At 39.8% G+C, this 23,601-nt stretch overlaps 1 protein-coding gene and 1 pseudogene across 1 annotated transcript in view; both read right to left on the bottom strand.

Annotated features, from left to right (window-relative positions):
* Nucleotides 1–23,601, bottom strand: part of LOC134375210 (glutamine and serine-rich protein 1-like) — an 824,919-nt gene that overhangs the window by 213,358 nt on the left and 587,960 nt on the right.
* On the bottom strand, nucleotides 5,080–5,970 carry LOC134375216 (interferon-inducible double-stranded RNA-dependent protein kinase activator A-like; annotated as a pseudogene).

The following is a 23,601-nucleotide window of genomic DNA, read 5'->3' as shown; positions in this document are numbered from 1 at the left end:
CTTGTAATGTCTCCCTTTTCATTTCTGATTTTTATTTGGGTCTTCTGTCTTCTTCCTTTTTTCTTTTTTCTGTTAACCTAGCTAATGGTTTTTCTACTTTGTTTACCTTCTCAAAAACCAACTTTTTGTTTCATTGATCTTTTGTATCATATTTTGGGTCACTATTTCATTTAGTTCTCCTCTGGTCTTAATTATTTCTGTAAGTCTACTACTTTTAGGATTGGATGGTGGTTGTTTTTCTAGTTCTTTGGGGTGTAGCGTTAGGCTGTTTATTTGAAGTCTTTCTGTTCTTTTGATGGAAGTGTTTATTGCAAGAAATTCCCCTTTTAGTAGTGTTTTTGTAGTATCCCACAGGTTTTGGTATAATACACTTTTATTTTGATTAGTTTGAATATATTTTTTGATTTCTTATTTAATTTCTTCTTGGGCCCATATGTCATTCTGAAGCCTGTTTAGTTTCCATGCATTTATATAGTTTCTAGAGTTCTGCTTATAATTGATTTTCAGTTTTAATCCATTTTGGACAGAAAAGATACTTGGAATGATTTTAAAGGGAGAAAATCTGCTGGGCTGCACTAAAATGGAGGGCAGCAACCATCGTTGGGGTGGGAGAGCTTATATGCCACAAGGAAGGCTGACATAATCAGGGAAGGGTTTGGTGCTGACGTGGAAGATAAGGCTGGTAGATGCAATCAGGTGGAAGTTTGCACCCATGGGGAAGTAGAGGAGTTTCTATTTCTCAGAAACCACGAAGTTTCTCATAAGGGAAAGGCTGGCAGCTATTTTGTGCTTATTGTGTGCAAAATGGTGCCAGTCATGCCCAAGATCCATCATTCCCTCCTTTTAAGTATAGGGAGGAGGGAAAAAGGGAGAAGTTCTCATTCTTCTTTTTTTAAAAAATAATTATTATTTATTTATTAAGAATATTCATGAGATACAAAGCTAATTGTCCCCCCTCCTGCCCATGATGTGAGGGCCATATTCATACTGGGGGCATACCCATTCTTCTGAAGCTACTTCCTGCTGGATATGGGTGAAGATATGAAAAGATTTATATTGGTGGGTAAAACAATCAGGTGTTGGGATATTGGTTTCATGTGGGGAGGCTGTATTCTTCTGGGGAAGAATAACTGATTCTGAGGGGCTGATATCCTCCTCCCATGAAGAATTTGGCAACTTTTTGGCTGGTGAAAGCCTGCATACATTCCTGTAAGAAACTAGAGAAACACTGAAAGAGGCAGAGACCAAGAAGGATAAGTCCCGTCATGGTCAGGGGTCTGATGTGTTTTGTCCTGAAGTCCTCCCCCATCGCTATAGCCTAGGTGAGTGGTTTGGGTGAAGCAGAAATGTTTTTGTCAGGGGGGGCACTTGGCTCCAGCAGAATCCCCTTTGGAAAGAGCTATCCAGTAGTTTTACTCCCATAAGAACATGATGTGGCAGTTGTCTGGTCATAGCATGTTGTAGGAACATATGTCAGGGATGTGAATGTGTCCTGTAGGGTTCCCCCAAGGATTCTGGGTGGCAGACCCGAGAGGTTGGAAAGTGTCCTTCCACCCCGCAAACCTTGGTTATACATTGTGAACAGGGTGTGGCATATGTCTCTGTTAGGAAAAGAAGCAGGAAGAAGGGAAAAGGCATATGTTCAGGGGCTGAGAGGTTGAGAGGGTGCATAGTAGGAAAAAGGAGTAGAGAGGGTAACCTCATTGGGGGTGTAACTGCAGAGGGCATCCTGCCAGGCTAATTCAGTTACCCACTCAAGGATGTCTTCAACACTGGAGGTGGTGGGTTGGGACCAGTCTTGGAGCAGTTCTTGTGTGAAGGACATAAGCAGGCCTGCAAAAGTGAGAGGGTAATTGCTGGGGGGAAGATCATCCTTCTTCTGGGACTGGGGGAAGAGTGGAGGTCCTGGAGATTTTCATTTTTGTGGGTCCTGAAATGGACAAAGTGTGAGGAGATGTTGGGTTGTGGGTTGAGTAGAGGGACCCCTCTGGCTTGGTGTTAACTGATTCTTTGGGTAAAGTCTCAGGTGCTAGTTTTACCAAGGATTAGTGGTACCAAGGGGCCTTTCCTAGTACTTTTACTGCCAGGGGGATGGTGAGAAGTACTGTATAGGGCCCTTCCCAATATGGTGAGAGGGGCTTTTGGATTTGGGTTTTAATATACACTTGCTGTCTCAGGCTCAGTTTAAAGTCTGAGGGGGTGGTGGGGAAAGGATGAGGTGCTAGAAGGTTGGTCCGTTCCAGAAGAAGATCCCTAATGAATGAAAGAGTAGGGAGATACTGGCCTAAAGGTGATGAGCTGGAAGGCAGAGGTGTTAGAAGTAAGGGTCTACCATGCATAAGTTCGAAGGGGCTGAGGCTAGTGGATTTGTGGGGGGGCATCTTGCAAGTGAATGAGTGCTAGAGGGAGAAGTTGGGTCCAGGGGAGGTGAAGTTCCATGGACAGCTTGGTGAGGTGTGTTTTTATGAGGTGATTGGGTTTTTTCTACTTTGCTTGATAACTGAGGCCAGTATGGTATATGTAAATCCTATTTGATATATAATGCCTGTGCTGTGAGTTGAGTAATCTCAGAAATGAATGCCAGGCTGTTATCAGACTGGAGACTGGTAGGCAAGCCAAAACTAGGGAAGATTTCTGAGGTGAGAGCATGCATTACCGCTGTACCATCCTCTGAAGTGCAGGGAAAAGCCTCAATCCAACCTGAAAAGGTATCAGCTAAGGTTAGAAGACAGCGTGTCCTTTTGTGGGGAGGCAAGTGAGTAAAGTCAATTTGCCAAACGTGGCCAGAAGTGTATCCTCTGGCCTGGTGGGTGGGAAAGGACCGAACTTGGAGGACACTTTGATTGGAGCAATGAGTTCCAAGTAGACTCTATAGTTTCAGTAGTTCTGAGTAGAATCAGTTGTTCTGGGTAGACTCAGTAGTTCTGGAGGACACTGGCTGGTATAGTACTGGCTGAGGGTGGCTGGAATCACATAGTGGGGGGCCTAGGTAGGTATGGCTTTGGCTGTAGGTAGCTGGGGTAGCAGTGCAGGGCTGTAGTGGCTGAGGTCTGGGCCATACAGTGGTTGGTACCAGGGCCATGTGGTAGCTGGGGCCAGGATTGTATGGTACAGGGCTCTGGTGTCCACATGTGGGGCTCCAGAAGCTGTAGCTGGCCTCAGAGGTCTCTGGAGGTCATTGTCAGGTGGTGCAGGATCTGGAAGCTGTGGCCAGGTGTTGTACAGTGTGGGTCTCTGGCAGCCACATGTGGGGTTCCAGAGGCTGTGGCCAGTGGTGTGGTGCTCTGAAGGCTATAGCCAGGTGTAATGGGGCTCTGGAAGCTGTGACCAGGTAGCATGGGACTCCAGACACTGTGCTATGTGGATCAGGGCTCCTGAGGCTGTGGTTGGTTTTGCTGGGCTCTGGTAGCTGTGGTCCCATGGGACAGGGCTCCAGTGGTCACACACAGGGCTCTGAAGGCTGGGGCTAGGGAGCACAGGGCTTTGGATGCCATTAATGCTTGGCATGGGGCCCTGGAGGCTCAGAACAGGGGCTCTGGCAGCTTTGGTGACACAGGGCAAGGCTCCAATGGCTATGGCTTCATAGAGGGAGGCTCTGGGAGCTAAGTGCAAGTGGCATGGGTTTCCAATGGCTGTGTCCAGATGGGGCAGTGTACTGGTGGCTGTGGATACATATGGCAGGGCTCCTGCAACTGAGGCTAGGTATCACGCAATGGTCATAATCAGGTTTGCACTATGTGGAATGCCAGCGGCTGTGGCAGCATGTGGTGGGTCTCCAGTGCCTAAGGCCACGTATCATTCAGTGTCTATGGCTAGATCCACCTAGTGTGGGGCTTCAGTGGTTGGGACTATGGCCGCAGTGGGGTGAACAGTGGCTGCTGTAGAGAGTGAGACAAACTCCTGTGGGGGAAGACAGACTACACCCTGGGATTAGACAGTGGCACAGGTGACCATGGTGGTGGTGAGGATGGGCTGGGGCATAAGCAAGAGTAGATTTACCACTGGGAAGTGCTCAGAGATGAGTACATCCTTCTCACCACAGGAGAAAATTCATCCTGTACCAATCCTAGCAGTCCATTCCTTTCTCTAGACCCCTTCAGTGGGAGGATCACATGCTGGGCACCTCTAGTTCACCACTGGAGATGTATTCATTTCTAGTTGTTGTTCTTGGAAACTTGGAGAGGACTCTGGAATGACAGCTTGTCAACCACAGTGGGTGGACAGTGCCAAGTCAGTGCTAGAAGGGCTTGGGCCCAGGTCCAGGCCCATGCCCAGGAAATTGCTGCTGCTCACCTGAGGCTCTGTGGGAGGCTAGAAGATGGCAAAACCTGGGCTGGTGGTGGTCAAGAACTACAGATGCTGGGTACAACCTGGAGCCAGCCAAAGGTGCTGTGAGAGGTCATAGGTCTTTTACCTTTGACTATTGGAAGTAAATTAGAGATATGTAAATAACAGAATGTTTACATTAAAATGTTACTCGCAAGAATAGCTAAAAAGAATGGGGGCCACAGTCAAGTTAGTACCTATTTAATAAAATGAGGAGAACCACATTATACCAACAGCTCTCTGTCACATGGACTCAAACACACAGCAGACAAATCATATTTTCCATTTGACAATCACATTTAACAAAAACTTGTTTGTGATGTCCCTCGACACCCTAAATTTACAGAGCTTCCTTTAAATTCTCTTTACAAAGCCTTGCACAAAAAAAGAGTTTAAGCACCAGTAAGAAAGACTGTGGTTGTTAGCAGTGATTTATTTTACCATTATTATTATCATCATAAGCTATCATGCAATTTTGTTCTCCATGCCAATGTGCATGGCGTTGTAAAACAGGTGATATACTCCGTTGCATGATGTGAAGATTTTAGATGTTGTTTACCAATACAAAGTGGAAGCTACTGAAAGAGTTTAATAACAACTAGGAGATAATTATCTTTGGAGTGTTGATGAAAATGAGATTTTGAAATAAAACACATACTCAAATATTACAGTAAATGTTTTACTTGGGAAGGATAAGAGGGGTACTTTTTATGTCACTGAATAGTTTTCTCCCAGTTAACTTTCTTTCTGCTGTTATTTTAAATATTGAAATGCATAGTGAGCTGCGTCACTGCATCCCTTTGTGCATTGCTAAAGGAGCTCTCAGAGCCATGACAGACTGCAATGGAACTGGTTGACAGTTTAGCAAGATATTAATACTGTTCCTCAGTGCTCAATTCTTGTATATCCAAATATTTTGTATTCCAATCTTCTTCCTCAGTGATTTCACTAAGCATCAGGGTTTAAGGCTGGAGGAGACTTCTTTTTCAGTAAGTTGATCTTTTCGCCAGAAGAATTCCTCAAGGAATACCTAGTACCTCCTAAATAATGTGCTAGTAATTTCTTAAGGTAATGTATTTTTTCTGAAGAAATACTGAATTTAGCAAAAAAATTCTCAGCTGCGTTTTACTTGGCTTGGTTTTTTGATTCCCTCTTTCCAGCTTACATAAACTCTAGCCTGCAAATTGTAGTATAGTCTCTCTTATAAGGAGATCCTCCCTTCTGGGAAAGGGTACATAATAAGTCTCCATCCATGAAGAATGGCCAATAAGATTAAGCTGGTTATTTGGAGGCTTGAAAGATCAGGTATTAAGGGGAAGGGAAACGAAAAGCAAATATTTGCATTAGTTTTCAAAATGTTTATGGCAGTCTCGGCAGTTCTGTATTTTGCAATCTTTTTACTAGTACCTTAACCTGTGCAAATTATGTCACCAACAGTTACTTCAAAGGTGAAAGTGGGTATGTGTGGGTATTGCAATAAAAGCGTTCACATTTATAAACCAGCATGTTCTTGATATTTATGTCATATTTGTGTAATACCTGAATGGGTGTTTTCCTTCGCTTAGCTGTAATCATCTTCCCCACACTGAAAGTCCTGTTGTCCTAGTGCTTCAGCCATTGGGCCAAGGCACAATGCCAAGTCTGGGAGATGGCAAAAAAAAAAAAAAAAAAAGATAAACAGAAAAGATGCATTGGTGGCATGAGGAAGAGCACCATGGAGCAACACCCCAGCTCCCTGGTGAGCAGGTCCAAAGATGAGTGCTCCAGGCATCCACCCATCCTCCTTAGGCTCCCCATCTCCTCTTTGCTTGAGTACCTCATGAGCTGGGCCTAGGCTATCAGTCATGTTCCTAAGATTTTAAGGTATAGTTATGGTTTCTTGCTTACAGACCATCTCTCTTTCCAGCATCTGTAGCTGCATTCCTGCTCTGGGGACTCTAAACCAGGTGGAAATAAGGAGAGTTGAAGTGAGATAGTGACAGAAACAAAGTTGAGATGATGTGGATAAGAATTTTTATTGTAATACCAGCATCATACCAACTGCCTTTCTTAAGATCCCCCAGAAAAGTGAAGGGATCTATCTAGTGGAGACCATTCTTTGGTCCCAATCAAGTTGAGTGTGAGCACACATTCATGATGGTATATAAGCCAGTCTCTCATGTCTTTATCTCCCAAAGTTAGACAACAAATGTTTCAATTGCTTATTCCAATTTGCTGTCAAGCCATTAATCTGAAAGTGATATGCAATGTAACATGTCTATTTGATGTGATATCTCTGACTCAATATTGGTATAGTATCTTCTGTTCCAGGTACTTTATAGTACTATGAGCATTTGCAGAGTAATTTCTATTCATATCAAGACCCATTTGCAGTCTCTGGTGTCTATTGACATCAGTCCAACTTGTGTGGGTGAGGGCTTCTCCTCAAGGAATCTGTCTTACTTGGCAGTCTAAACAATATTGATCACATGTGTTCAGAGAACGGAAGAGAAATATGTTGACAATCAGTTTCCCTGTCCATTGCTGAAGCTCCCCAGATCCACTCATTTCATGAACTCAGGTGGCCACCTCCAATGAGAGGATCAGAACATCCACTTTTCAATTCTAATTAGTTTTCAATCCTGCAAAGGAGTTCTCCTGATAGACATTAGCATGTCCTACTTTAATACACCCAGTGATTTCCTGTGTAAGTATTCCTTTAATAGTCCAGGGTTCCATCGTTACACTGCCTAACTATACAAGCAGAGTATTATCACTGCTCATGAGTCATCAAAAGCCCAAATATGGGGGAAAAACAAATAATTCAGTCCATCAAACTAATTAGTTTTACTTATAAATCATTGTGGTGAACTTCCAAACAGGATGATATCCATTAACCTTGGAACTGCCAACCATAAACCAAGCAGCTCTTTGTTGGTCAATAGAGGGCCATTAATAGAGCACCAGTCATATGATTATGGTATTTAGTAGTTCTTCAGGTTGTTCCAGTATTAGTCCCGGAAGAAAAGAGGCTCGTAATTTATGAATATGATGTGCACCTCATTGAATTAACTTGATAGCATGTTCTACAGAATCTATTTTCAATTTATCGTGGAATTCTTGAGGTTTTTGCAACATGTCAAAATGTGCAACATAGTGAAAATGTCCATACTACCCAAAGTGATATACAAATTCAATGCAATCCCCATCAAAATTCCAAAGACATTTTTCTCAGAAATGGAAAAAACTATTCAGACATTTATATGGAACAATAAAAGACCACGAATAGCCAAAGCAATGCTGAGCCAAAAAAATAAAGCTGGAGGCATAACACTACCTGACTTTAAGCTATACTACAAAGCTATAATAACCAAAACAGTATGGTACTGGCATAAAAACAGACACACTGACCAATGGAATAGAATAGAGAATCCAGAAATCAACCCACACACTTACTGCCATCTGATCTTTGACAAAGGCACCAAGCCTATTCACTGGGGAAGGGACTGCCTCTTCAGCAAGTGGTGCTGGGATAACTGGATATCGATATGCAGGAGAATGAAACTAGATCCATACCTCTCACCGTATACTAAAATCAACTCAAAATGGATTAAGGATTTAAATATACACCTTGAGACAATAAAACTTCTTAAAGAAAACATAGGGGAAACACTTCAGGAAATAGGACTGGGCACAGACTTCATGAATACGACCCCCAAAGCACGGGCAACCAAAGGAAAAATAAACAAATGGGATTATATCAAACTAAAAAGCTTCTGCACAGCAAAAGAAACAATGAAAAGAGTTAAAAGACAACCAACAGAGTGGGAGAAAATATTTGCAAAATATACATCTGACAAAGGATTAATATCCAGAATATATAAGGAACTCAAACAACTTGACAAGAAGAAAACAAGCAACCCAATTAAAAAATGGGCAAAAGAGCTAAGGAGGCATTTCTCTAAGGAAGATATCCAAATGGCCAACAGACATATGAAAAAATGCTCAACATCACTCAGCATCCGGGAAATGCAAATCAAAACCACACTGAGATACCATCTAACCCCAGTTAGGATGGCTAAAATCCAAAAGACTATGAATGATAAATGCTGGCGAGGCTGCGGAGAAAAAGGAACTCTCATACATTGTTGGTGGGACTGCAAAATGGTGCAGCCTCTATGGAAAATGGTATGGAGGTTCCTTAAACAATTGCAAATAGATCTACCATACGACCCAGCCATCCCACTGTTGGGAATATACCCAGAGGAATGGAAATCATCAAGTCGTAGGTATACCTGTTCCCCAATGTTCATCGCAGCACTCTTTACAATAGCCAAGAGTTGGAACCAGCCCAAATGCCCATCATCAGATGAGTGGATACGGAAAATGTGGTACATCTACACAATGGAATACTACTCAGCTATAAAAACGAATGAAATACTGCCATTTGCAACAACATGGATGGACCTCGAGAGAATTATATTAAGTGAAACAAGTCAGGCACAGAAAGAGAAATACCACATGTTCTCACTTATTGGAGGGAGCTAAAAATTAATATATAAATTCACACACACACATACACACATACACACACAAACCGGGGCGGGGGGGGGAAGAAGATATAACAACCACAATTATTTGAAGTTGATACAACAAACAAACAGAAAGGACATTGTTGGGGGGGGGAGGGAGAAGGGAGGGAGGTTTTGATGATGGGGAGCATTAATCAGCTACAATGTATATCGACAAAATAAAATTTAAAAAAAAAAAAAAATGTGTGCATTTTCTAGTGCCTTAAAAGAAAATTAATCTAGCTAATTTACAAGAGACGGCAGAATAGACTGTCCCCAGTGTCACTCTCTTCCACAAATCAACCAATTTACAATGATTAATAAGCAACAATAGCCAAGCTAGGGCCACTAGAGATCAGGGGAAGAGGAGGAGTGACTTACAGAATGCACGAAGGTAGGAGGAGTGATGATGAGAGAAAGAAAGAAGTGCTCCAACTGTTTCAAGCCTGGAGCTGGTGAGTGCATGGAGCTGGAGCTGGCAAAAGCCATAGCTGTGTCCTTTGGATGAAGTTGCTTGAAGGTGCAGGAGACAAGAGGGCCTTGGTGGCCCCCAGGACAGCAAGACTACTAATAGGATTCTTGTGGACCCAAATGGGAGCAAGGAGCCACTACAAATGAATAAAGAAGATGCTCAGAGGCTGATGAGTCATCACAAGTGACCAGCCCATGGCCCATCCCATGGGAAGTGTTTGGGGCATGGGTGGTAGGCAAAGCAGGCCCATGGAAGAACACTGGGGCATAGCAAGGACAGCTGATCTGCCCCCCAATCAGTGCAGGATCACTCAGTGGAGACTGGCCAGGAATATAGAAGCACAGGGGGTGAAGTTTGCTGAAAAGACACAGGCCCAGTCCAGAGTTTCTACACAACCCAGGTGCACCAGATCTCACAAGACCTGGAAGTACGTATAAAGTCAACTATTAAAACCTGAGCTGCACAAAAAGGCTTCCCCAGGGAATCAGCAGGAAAGCAAAAATTTAGCTCAACAATAGAGCTCAACTACTTGTCTCCACAGAAAGTTCCCCCATTTTAGAAGTAAGCAAAGGGCAATAAATTAGTTCCAGTGCAGAGTTTAAGTGGTGGGAACAGGGAATAATCTAATGCAGAACTGAAAGAAAGAACAAAATACCCATAGAGACAAAGTTTGATATTACCTAGTAAAGGTCTCACATCACCAAAGAACATCTGTAAAACCTAGATGGACCAAAAGTCCTCTGAGCTACCAAGCCAGGGTTAGGGGAGGCTGGGGGCCCCAGTCACACCCTCCTGACATCTGCATCCAGCCCAGTAATGAGCAAGCCACAGCTGGAAGCCCCCTGGTCTCCCCTGCAGGAATGAGGGGGTTGCCGCAGGCCTCAACCATACCCCTCTTCCTTCCTCCTTCTCTGACTCCTTTGCCCTCCTGCTTCCCATCTCCCCCTCTCCCAAGTGCTCTGCAACAACATCATAGAATATAAATAATATATATATTAATAAATAAACTTAAAATAATTTTAAAATTAAATAAAAATAGCTAGACTAGCTGTAAGTAGATGTGGCTTGACTTGCTTACAACAGGGGTTGATAAAAAGATAACTGACCTGCAGCCAAATGTGGTTCTGTTTGCCTTGTGGCACCAATTGCGCCCTGAACAGCATTTTACTAAATGTCCGGAAGCAGGTAGCAAGGTATGCTCAGTGGATTTAAAGGATTTTTTGATTGCTCCTGAGGAGGTGGATGAAATGCTCCATTTCGATTGAGGAGCAGACCAAGGTGCTCATCTTTTGGGGGTGGGCGAGGACTGGAGGCCTCATGCTGAATTGGCAATGAGGAAACTGATGTGCTGGCTAAGGTAAGATGACTGGACAGAGCTCCAGCAGCTGATGTAGCTGGGTGGCTACACTTGCTGGCTGCAAGGTCGGGTGGTCAATGGCTCACTGGGTGCCACATTAACCCAAGAAAAATGCCCCTGATGAGCGGATGGGTGCCACTGATGAGCAGATAACTCATGTGAGAGTGCCCCAGACACTGTGGCAGGTGGATCTTGTGCAACCACTGCCAAAGTCAGAGAGTTACTGGTTTTCTGTTTGTATGGCCTTGTGGGGCCCCAAACCAGGTAAGATACCTATTCGTACAACCATCCTTTCTCAGGATGGCAAACTGGCATGTATCTTACCAGAGGGGTGAGAACTTCCCCTATTGGTACCAATAACCCTTCTGTCTTTTCGACCATAGTGTTCTGGCTGCAGACACTGCACCAGAGTCGACTGGGTACAAACGTATATTGGCATGATCACCTACTGAATATGCACTGAACTTCATATCAGTATGACTACAAGATTCCCACGGAAAATCACACCAATGACTACTAACTGGACATGTGCGACTAAAGGACAGAACTACAGGACAAGCCTTAAGCCATATCTAACAGACAATAGGTTGTATAAATAAAAGAGTCATTTATCCTCGCTAAGGGTACATCAGGGAAGATTTTTAACATGTAGATTGTAAGATGAGGGATCCTGAAGGGGTGTATTGTGGAGTAAATAGGATTAATTTAGTCAGGCTCCCTCAGCTCAGGTCTGGCTGGGGGGTTGAGCAGCACATTTCTTGTAAACAGTTGTGTAGGTGGAGTTAGTGTGCATGTGCGCCCATGTATCTTTCTAGTTATTGCTTTTCTGTGTTCTGCAGTTTTGTGAAGCAGGCTGGCGGCAGAGAGCTTGTGTCTAACACTAGAGCATATTTACTCTGCTGGCAGCTACTAAGTTTCAGTTTTTTTCTTTGACCTTTGCCAGTAGCTGTTGAGTTTCTGAGTTTCTCCTTTGTACTGCTGAGCTCCTAGATGTGTGTGTGCTGAACAAAGCCTATTCCTTCTTCAACTAAGGCTCCAAGGAACTTTTTGCTGGCTACCTAGGTCATAGACCTGCATGTGAAGGGTTTGTGAATGTGCTCAAGGGGTCTGTGAGCTTCAGACCCTAGCCCTAGCTCTACATTATTATATTAAGATATTTTACAATCTGGTAAATACATGCTCCTCTTTTTAAACTTTTTAAAATACTATTAATTGTTCTTATTTATTTTTCTGTATGAACTTTAGAAAATTATAGAAACTTTCCAAAATATCTTGTTTGAATAAAAATATAAATTTTATTATGATGATGATTAGTGGAAGATTTAATATTTATATTGTACTATTTCTCCTAAAAATAAATTCATTCATTCACTTCTTTTATTTTTGTCCCTTAATATAATTTTGACATCTTCCATATACAATTGATTCAAGACTGAGATTGGATAATTATATAGTATAAGTGTGGAAGTTAATGGGATGTTCTGAATCATTTATGAGAGAGCATAAGAAGTGTAGGGAGGGGCATAGGAAGGAGGATCGAGAGGCAGTGACTGATATTGGCAGTGACAGGAGGCACAAGACACAGCCACATCTCTCAAAAGACGCTAGGTCCTCCAGTCTCTGCTCAGGCCCTATTATAATGCTTACAATTTTAAGCTTAGAAAACCATTCCCATCGACTTAGGGGGAAAGCATGTCATTTGTGCAAGACTGCTTAAAAGTAAATGTCTCCCAGAGAAAGTTCAGGGCTATGTGCAACATCCTGGAGCATTTCACACATGCAGTATTGTTAGGATTGACTTCCACCTGTGAAAGTAAAGCCCTTCCTAATGTGCTCCAGTGTGGTGGCACCTGTCATGAAACCAGAGAGGAAAGGTCATAGGAAAAGAACATGTGAGGGAGACCGAGCTACATGCTCTCATTGTGTAACCTTCTCAGGGACATTACTCTCAGTCTCACACTGTTTTCATTTGCACCATCTAAGGGAGTACTACAGATGAGAAAGACTTTTGAACATCACCACGTTTGCGCTTTAAGTACAGAGTATGAGAGAAGTGCCCAGAGGATTAATACAAGTCATATTGCCAAAACATATACCCACTCATTCTGCCCCTTACCCAATCTGGCCTGGCAATCTAGATGTGCTGCCTTAAAAGTGAGGACATCATGTTACTATATGGAATAGCAGTTTAAATCTGGTACAGATTTTGTGAAATAAAAACACCACTGGGCTTACTTAGCAATGTTGTAGCCATGACTATGTGACAACAGTTTCCTGTAGAAATAGACATTTTACATTATTTCACTCTACAATAATATTTTTTTGTCTGCTGTTCACAGATGGAAGCGAACCAGAGAGGAAATATCTCTTCTATTGCTTATGTAATCTTGCTGGGTTTTGGGGACTTCAAGGCAGTTGGTACTGTTCTTTTCTCTTTCTTCCTCAGCCTTTATGTGGTCACACTGTGTGGTGACCTGTTGATGATCCTTGCCATCCACACAAGCCCACACCTTCATACCCCAATGTGTTTTTTCTTGTGCCATTTATCCTTTGTGGATGTTGGATACACAAGCAGCACTTCCCCCAGCTTCTGTGGGAGGTCTTGGCTGGTGGTGTTATGATCTCCTTGACTGCCTGTGTAGTGCAACCATATGTTGCCGGTGCCCTGCTCACTGTGGAGTGCTTTCTACCAGCTGTCATGTTCTATGATTGCTATTTGGCCATCTGTTGGCCGCTGAGATATTCATTACTTATGAACAACAGGGCTTGTGTCAAGCTTGCACTTGGATCATGGATTGGTGGTTTTCTCTTCTTGGGAGCCATGCTAATTTCGTTTGCCACGTTAACCTTCTGTGGTCCCCACATCATCGACCATTTTTTTTTTGTGACTTCTTCCCACCGGTGAAGCTCTCCTGCATGGACACTACAATGGTGGAGAAGGTGGCCTTTGCTTCATCATTCCTGTCCTTGTCCCTTTTCTTTGGACCTTATTGTCTTATGGTTTCATTCTATCTGCCATTTTAAGGATGTCTTCTTCAACAGGGAGGCACAGAGCCTTCTCTACCTGTTCATCCCACTTGATTGTTGTAAGTGTGTTTTACAGTACTCTGGTTGTGGTGTATACGACACCATCATCAGAAACAACACTAAATCTGAACAAGATTTTCTCACTTCTTTACACGGTGCTTATTCTCATTTTCAATTCATTTGTTTACAGTCTGAGGAACAAGGATGTCCAAATTGCTCTGAAGAAAGGAGCAAAACTTTATTTTACAGGAAGTAGCCAGGCCTAGAAGAAAAAGTGGTCAAGAGGGTTAGGTATTCAAGTAGAACTTTGGTTTTATGGGAATACCATTATGACAGCATTTGAACAATAAACAATAGAAGTACATTAATAAGTCAGTAATAATTTGAATTGAAAGATCAATAAATAGTACATCAAAATTAATATTTATTAATTTTAAATGTAAATTGAAACCTTAATTGTACATCAGGTAACAATACAAAATGTAATACAAACATAATGTACTTTTAACGTTTCTATTTATTCTTATCTCATTGGATTCTGAACTATCTTAGAAAGCAGTGGACATACTACACTAGGGATAGTAAACAGTGCACACTTGTTAGTATTTTATCATGATCTTAACAAAGTGAAAATTCTGCATCCAAAATGGATTTAAAATTGTTTGATAATAATTTGCTTAAATTTTTTTCTCTAATTTATAATTTTGGATAATTTAATTTGAAATGAGACAAAAATATTTGATTAATTCTATATGAATGAATGCTAAATTAAAGTAGATGTAAAATTGAAGGGAGATTGGTTTAAACTTATTAATAGCACAATTTTTTGAAGACTTTATTTCATATTTTATGCATAGGACATGAGTAATCTGTTTTAATACTGATTTTGCAGTAGCTTTTTGATCAAATTTAATCAACAATTAATTTTACTGCAGAGTGGAAAAAAAAAACAGCGAAGATAATATTTAAAAAGATGACCAAGTTTGAAAGTTTATGCTCCAGTTTTTAATATATCTTAAACAATACAGTAATTAAGAGAATGTGTCATTTTAATAAGGATATGAAAATAGCCTATTAAATACTAGCATATGGAAACAATGCTCATGTATGTGGACATATAATTTATGACAAAGTTGAAACAAGAGTTATGGAGAGGTACCAGTTTTTTTTTTTTTAATAAATGGCACTAAGACAATTGTAGATTTATAGAGGAAGGAAATAAAAACCCTCATAACACTACCTTACACTGTACAAATAAATTGATTCCAAGTGAATTGTGGATATAAATGTGAAAGACTAAAAATAACTTTGGAAAACAAAAATAATATTGGCATATGAAATTTGCTTTTTAAATGAATAGCTTCAAATATAAAGGAAAATATGAGCAAACTGGGCTATATTAAAATTAAAAACGTCTGTTCATCAAAATATACCACCGGGGAGAAATGCAATTGGAGAGGAGAGAGAGAGAGAGAGAGAGAGAGAGAGAGAGAGAGAGAGAGATATTATTAACAATACATGACTGACATAGGATTTATATCCAAAATGTAAATGTGACACTAAATAGAATACTGAAGGCTTTCTTAGAATAGAATACTGAGAATTGAACTAACAGATAGACCCATGCAGGTGTCAAATGTGGCACTGGATAGTGCACATGAGGACATATCCGAATACCATTGCAAAGGCTTTGAAAGTATACCCCCCCCCCACACACACACCCCACAGAGGTGTCTGGTGAACACATGCATCATAAAACTAAACTGGAGCATTTTTGCTAAAAGAAACCCTTTGCAAACACAGTCTGAAACCAGGCCAGTTCACCTCAAAACTCATTAGGAAACATTCATATCTGTGACCCTAGAAACAAGGCTAAAGATCTCAGTCTAACAATGGACCCAGAAAAATCTCATGTCTCAGTTCCAGCCCATAGCAGCCATGAATTCAAGTAGTACAGTCAGCCTAGGGACCCATACAGTGATCTAACAAAAGCCCTTGGAGAGACCTGGAGAAAATCATGCCCATCGACACATCTGAGAACAGGCTTGCTGTCTGAGAATCATGAAATGGACCCTTAACACAGCACCAGCTCCTCAAGGACTCCAGCCCAGACTATTTGGCCACAGTGGACTCGAGCTTAGGACACCTACTAAGGTGCCCTATAAAGGCATCTTAGCGATGGCTACAATGATCACGTCTAAGGGACAACAACAGACAGTCTGCTGCAAATTCCAAGAAAGACCTACTGTAGAAGGACACTTAAGCAAAAGCCAGACTGTGAAGACTGTAATAAATACCCATGTCTTCAATGTGCAGACATTGACAATAACCTCGAAGCTTCAAGAATAATCAGGGAAACATAATGTCACTAAACAAACAAAATGAGGTACCAATGACTGGCCCTAAATAGAGATGTATGATCTGCTTGGAAAAGAATTTATATTTATTTATTTATTATTTATTTATTTACTGTGGCTACTAAAAAACTTTACTTTTTATTTTAATTTATCAATATACAATGTAGTTGATTTTCATGTCCCTTTACCAATTCCTTTTTTACCCCCTACCTCTCCCACTCCCTCCCCAACAACATCATACCTTTTCACTTGTCTAAACAAGTTCAAGGAATTGTGATTGTTGTGTCTTCTTTCCCACCCCTCCCCATCTGTTTCTATATTTATTTATTTATTTATTTTTAGTTCCCACAAATAAGTGAGAACATGTGGTATTTCTCTTACTGTGCCTGACTTATTTCACTTAATATAATTTTTTCTAAGACCATCTATGTTGCTGAGAATGTTAGTATTTCATTTTTTTAATAGCAGAGTAGTATTCCATTGTTTCCTTATCCGCTCATCCGATGATGGACATCTGGGCTGATTGCAACTCTTGGCTACTGTAAATAGTGCTGCAATAAACACTGGAGTACAGGTATCCCTTTGGCATGATGATTGCCATTCCTCTGGGTATATTCCCAGCAGTGGAATACCTGGGTCATATGGAAGATCTATCTGTAATTGTTTGAGAAACTTCCATACCATTTTCCATAAAGGCTGCACCATTTCACATTCCCACCAACAGTGTAGAAGGGTTCCTTTTTCAACACAACCTCACCAGCATTTATCATTCTCAGTCTTTTGGATATTAGCCATCTAACTGGAGTGAGATGGTATCTCAAAGTGGTTTTGATTTGCATTTCCCGAATGCTGAGTGGCATTGAGCAATCTTTCATGTGTCTGTTGGCCACTGATATATCTTCCTTTGAGAAATATCTATTCAGCTCTTTTGCCCATTTTTAAATTGGGTTACTTGTTTTTTTGTTGTAAAGTTGTTTGAGTTCCTTTTATATTCTGGATATTAATTCTTTGTCAGATGTATATTTTGCAATATTTTCTCCCACTCTGTTGGTTGTCTTTTCACTCTGTTAATTGTTTCTTTTGCTGTGCAGAAGCTTTATAGTTTGATATAATAGCATTTGTTTATTTTTCCTTTGTTTTCCTGTGCTTTGGGGGCTTATATTCATGGAGTCTGTACCTAATCCTATTTCCTGGAGTGTTTCCCCTATGTTTTCTTTAAAGATTTTTATTGTTTTGGGGTGTATATTTAATTCTTTAATTCATTTTGAGTCGATTTTGGTATATGGTGAGAGGTATGGATCTAGTTTCATTCTCCTGTGTATGAATATCCAGTTTTCCGAGTACCACTTGCTGAAGAGGCGGTCTCTTCCCCAGCATGTAGACTTGGTGCTTTTGTCAAAGATCAGATGGCTGTAGCTGTATGGGTTGAATTCTGGGTTCTCTATTCTATTCCATTGATCCATGTGTCTATTTTTATGCCGGTACCATGCTGTTTTGGTTATTATAGCTTTGTAGTATAGTTTAAAGTCAGGTAGTGTTATGCCTCCAGCTTTATTTATTGTATTTTATTTTTTTGCTCAGAATTGCTTTGGCTATGTGTGGTCTTTTGTTATTCTGTATAAAAGATAGGATGGTTTTTTCCATTTCAGGGAAAAATGTCATCGGAATTTTCATGGGGAATGCATTTAATATGTAGATCACTTTGGGTAGTATGGACATTTTCACAATGTTAATTCCTCTATTCCAAGAGCATAGGATATATTTCCATCTTCTTGCGTCCTCTTTAATTTCTTTCAACAGCGGTTTGTAGTTCTCCTTGTAAAGATTTTTCACATCCTATGTTAACTTTATTAGTAAGTATTTTATTCTTTCGGTGGCTGTTGTAAATGGGCAAGCTTTCTTGATTTCCCTTTCTGCATGTTCACTATTGGAGAATAGAAATGCTACTGATTTTCATGTGTTGATTTTGTATCCTGCAACTTTGCTGAAATCATTTATCAACTCCAAGATTTTTTTTGTAGAGGCTTTAGGCTGTTCCATATATAGGATCATATCATCTGCAAACAGGGATAGTTTGACTTCATCTTTCCCAATCTGGATACCCTTTATTTCCTTCTCTCACTGCTCTGGCTAGTACTTCCAACACTATGTTGAATAGGACTGGTGAGAGTGGGCTACCTTGACTAGTACCTGTTCTTTAGGGAAAACTTTCAGCCTGTTCAGGATGATATGGGCAGTGCTTTTATCATAACAGCTTTAATCATGTTGAGATACTTTCTGTCTATTCCTATCTTGTAGACAGTCTTTATCATCAATGAGTGTTGAATTTTGTCAAATGCTTTTTTGGCCTCTTTAGAGATGATAATAAATTCTTTGTCTTTGATTTTATTGATGTGGTGTATGGCATTTATTGATTGCAAATGTTGAACCAACCTTTCCTGCCAGGGATGAATCCCACTTGATCAGGGTGTATAATTTTGCATACATGTCACTGTATTCTATTAACTAGTATTTTATTGAGGATTTTTGCACCTATATTCATCAAGGATGAATGCAGTTTTTTCCTTCTGTTGTATCTCTGTCTGGTTTTGGTGTCAGGATGATGTCTGCTTCATAGAATGAGTTTGGGAGAATGGTCTCTGTTTCAAGATTTTTGAATATTTTGTAGTTAATTGGTATCAATTCCTCTGTGAAGGCTTGGTAAAATTCTTCAGTGAACCTATCTGGTCCTGAGCTTTATTTTTTGCCGGCAGACTTCTGATAACAGCTTCAATATCTTTCATCGTTATTGGTCTGTTCAGATTTTTTTATGCCTTCTTGGCTCAGTTTGGTAGTTTGTGTGTGTCCAGAAATTTATCCATTTCCTCCAGATTTTCAAATTTCTTGGCTTATAGTTGTTTATAGTAGTCTCTAATGCTGCCTTTTGTTTCTGTGGTATAAGTTGTAATATCACCTTTTACATTTCTAATTTTTGTTATTTGGGTCTTCTCTCTTCTTTTTTTATTTAGCCTTGCTACCGGTTTGTCAATTTTATTTAACTTTTCAAAAAACTAACTTTTTGTTTCATTGATCTTTTGTATTGGTTTTTGGGTTTCTATTTCATTAAGTTCTGCTCTGATCTTGATGATTTCTTTTCATCTGTTAACTTTCGGTTTGGATTGTTCTTGATTATCTAGTTCTTTAAAGTGAAGTGTTAGATTGTTTATCTGCCATCTTTCCATTTTTCTGAAGTAAGCATTTAATGTGATAAATTTCCCCCTTAGTACTGCTTTTGCAGTATCCCACAGGTTTTGGTATGATGTATCATTGTTTTTGTTAGTTTCAATAAATTTTTTGATTTTGTGTTTAATTTCTTCTTGGACCCATATGTCATTAAGTAGAATGTTCTTTAATTTTTATGTGTTTGTAGAGTTTCCAGAGTCTCTTTTGTTATGGATTTCTAATTTTAATCCATTATGATCTGAAAATTTTTTTTGGAATTTCTTGAGCTTTAATTTGTGGTCTAACACGTGGTCTATCCTGGAGAATGTTCCATGTGCTGATTGGAAGAATGAATATTTTGAGGTGGTTGGATGAAATGGCCTGTAGATATATTCCAAGTCCAATTGGTCTAAAGTGTTGTTTAGATCTTGTATCTCTCTGTTGATTTTTTTGCATAGATGATCTGTCCAATATTGAGAGTGGGGTGTTCAGGTCTCCTGATATTATGGTATTAGTGTCTATCTCATTCTTTAGGTCTAGTAGTGTTTGCTTGATAAAACTGACTGCTTCGACATTGGAAGAACATATATTTATGAATCATATCTTCTTGATGGATAGATCCTTTTATCATTATATAGTGGCCTTCTTTATCTCTTTTTATGGTTTTTGGTTTACAGTCCATTTTATCTGATATAGGAATAGCTACTCCAGCTCGTTTTTCATTTCCATTTGCAATGGTATGTCTTTTTCCATTCTTTCAGTTAGTAGTATGTCTCTTTATGGGTGAGGTGAGTCTCTTGAAGGCAGCATATAGTTGGGTCCACCTTTTTAATCCAGTCAGTCAGTCTGTGTCTTTTGAGTGGGGGATTTAATCCTTTTACATTAAGAGATGTTATTGATAGGTGTTGATTTACTCCTAGCATTTTATTGATTTTTGTTTGGATGTCTTAAGTACTTTTTTTTCTTTTCTTTGTGATTTACCATTTGTCTTCTGTGTTTGTTGGTTTCTTGGGGTAGTAGATAAACTATTTTTTTTTCTTTATTTTTAGCATTTTTATCTTACTAGTGGGTTTTGTTCTTTCCTGAGTGTTTATGGCAGTGATGGTTGTTTTTTAGGTAACAAACCAAGTACTCCCTTTAGAATTTCTTGTAAGGCTGGTTGTGTGGTAGTGAACTCCTGCAGTTTTTGTTTGTCTGAGAAACATACTATTTGTTCTTCATTTTGGAAGGATAGGCTTGATAGGTAAAGTATTCTTGGCTGGCAATTTTTGTCTTTTAGTACTTTGAATATATCATCCCATTCTTTTCTGGCTTTTAAAGTTTCAGATGTAAAGTCTGATGTTAGTCTGATTGGGCCTCCCTTATAGGTGACTTGACACTTCTCTCTTGCAGCTTTTAAGATTCTCTCTTTGTCTTTAAGTTTTGCCAATGTGACTGTAACATGTCTTGGAGAGGACCTGTTTGGGTAAATATATTTGGGGATCTTTGAGCCTGCTGAATCTGAAGATTTGTGTCTTTCCCTATATCTTGGGATTTTTCTGCTATTGTTTCTATGAATATGTTTTCAATGCTGTTTCCTTTTCCTCCCCTTCTGGAATACCCATTATTTGGATATTTGAGTGCTTAAGGTTATCTGTTATTTGTCTTGGATTTTCTTCAATTTTCTAAATTCTTTTTTCTTTTCTTTTCTTTTTTTTTTTTGTCTACCTGTGTTATTTCAAATAGCCCATCTTCAAGGTCTCTCTTCTGCTTCTTCTAGCCTGCTGGTTTTCTTCCAGCCTCTGTTGTGTTTTTTATTTCATTGAACGAATCCTTCAGCTCTACAAGGTCTGTTACATTCTTTTTCAGGGCATTGAATTCTTTGTACATTTCTTCTTTCAGGTCCTTCATACTTTTTCTCATTTCATGATGGTGTCTATTTGAGTTATCTTGTATCTCATTTAGTTTTCTTAGAATTGCTGCTTGATATTCCTTGTCATCTATTTCAAGTTCTTCCTGCTCTATAGGATCTAGAGCTTGAAAGTTATTTTCCTTTGGTGGTATCATACTTTCTTGATTTTTCATATTTCTGGTATCTTTCCTTTGGTGTTTATTCATTGTGGCAAGGGATTTCATGGTCTACTTGTTTGACCCTAGTGTCTGGCTTGGATCCTGCAGGGACTTCCAATCTGGCACAGCTGCCTCAGAGATTGTGTGTTGGTGACTCAGGCCTCTCTGGGCCATGCAGACTGGCCTGGGCTGGGAGTCCTGTGGTAGAGCCTGCCTGGTCCAGCATGGGTGGCTCAAGGCCTGTGGGCCTGGCAGCTCTTGAGCCTCTCTGGGTGGCATGGACTGGCCTGGGATTCCCATGACATTGCCCCTGCCTGTTCTGGTGCAGGTGGTTTGGGACCCTGTTTGCCCAGCAGCTCTTGGGTCTCTCTGGGTGGCACAGACTGGCCTGGGCTGGCAGTCAAATGGCAGCACCTGCCTGTTCTTGCATGGGTGGCTCAGGGCCTGTGTGCCTGGTTGCTGTTGGGTCTCTCTGGGCAGTGTGGACTGGCCTGGGCTGGGTCCCAATGACTGACCTTGAATAAACAGATATGTATGATCTGCTTGAAAAAGAATTCAAAACAGCTGTTTTACAGTAGCTCAGGAAGCTTCAAGAAAATACAACAAAACAACACAGAAATTTAGTGGAGAAATTTTAAAGATCAAACAGAAATCTTGGAGCTAAATAAAAACGGAACAAAATGAAAAATGCAAGACAGAGCATCAACAGAAAAATGTATCAAGCAGAAAAACAAACCAGTGACAGGCTATTTGAAAATATACATGCAGAGGAGAAAAAAAGAATGTAAAGAAACAAAAAAGCTTATGAGATTTATGGGACAACATGAAATAAGCAAATATTTGAGTCACTGGGGTTAAAGAGATAGTAGAGAAAGACAATGGAGTGAAAATCTTATTAATGTAATTAAAAGCAGAAAATTATTCAAACTATGAAATATATATAAATACTCACATACAGATTGCTTGAATATCACCAGGCAGATTTGATGCAAATAAGAGTATTGCAATACATATTATTGTCAAAGACACAAAGAGGATTCTGAAAGAAGCAAGAGAAAAGAAGCAGATAGCATATTAGGGAGTTCCAATATGCCTATTAGCAGATTTCTCTGCAAAATCCTTATTGGCCAGTAGGGATTGGGATAATATGCATTCAAAGTACTGGAGAAAAATATCCCTGCAAACCAGTAATACTGTATCCAGTAAAGCTATCTTTTCTTTTTTTTTTTTTTTTTGTCTTTATCGTGACCGGCACTCAGCCAGTGAGTGAACTGGCCATTCCTATATAGGATCCAAACCCGAGGTGGGAGCGTCACTGCCCTCCCAAGGCCACACTCTCCCGAGCCCGCCACGGCTCGGCCCAGTAAAGCTATCTTTCAGAAAAGAATGATAAATACTTTTGTAGATATATAAAAGCTGAAGGAGTACATCACCAACATATCTGCTTTACAAAAAATACTAAAGGAAATTATTCAGGCTGGAAAAAAAAAAAGGATTCAAATGAGTAACATAAAAACACCTGAAGGTATAAATATTACTGATAAAAGTAAGTGTAGAGTCAAATTCAGAATAATCCAATACTGTAATGGTGGTGTGTAAACTACTTATATCTTTAATGTCAAGATTAAAATACTAAAGTACTAAAATAATAATAACTCCAATAATTTGTTAAGGGATACACACCACAAAAAGATGTAAATCATGATATCAAAAATGTAAAATGTGTGGGGAGGAGTAAGTTACAACATCGAGGGTTTTTTTTACACAATAAAATTTATGTTATTGTTACCTTAAAATAACCTGTTATACTCTTAAGCCTCATGGTATCCATAAGGCAAAAACCTAAAATAAGTACACTAAAAATAGAAAGCAAGCATTCAAAACACACTGTTACAGAAAATCACTTAAAAAAAAGGAAGACAGATAGAAAGGAAGAAGAAATATGTAAAATAACTAGAAAACATTTAACAAAATAGCAATAGTAAGTTCTTACCTGTCAATAATTGCCTTGAATGTAACGGGATTAAATTCTTCAATTAAAAGACATAGAGTGCCTGAAGTGACCAAAAATAAAAACAATTTAAAAAAGAGAGAGAGAGAGACTCAACTACATATTGCTTACAAGAGACTCCCTTCACCTTTAAGGACACAAATATGTTAATAGAGATTAAAAAGGTATTTCATAAAAATAAATGCCATGAAAGAGCAGGAGTAGCTATATTTATATCAGATAAAATATATTTTAAATCAAAAACTGTAAAA

This window comes from Cynocephalus volans, chromosome 4 (assembly GCF_027409185.1).
Source record: "Cynocephalus volans isolate mCynVol1 chromosome 4, mCynVol1.pri, whole genome shotgun sequence".
In the NCBI taxonomy this organism is placed as follows: domain Eukaryota; kingdom Metazoa; phylum Chordata; class Mammalia; order Dermoptera; family Cynocephalidae; genus Cynocephalus; species Cynocephalus volans.
This window is presented reverse-complemented; position numbering and strand designations above follow the sequence as displayed.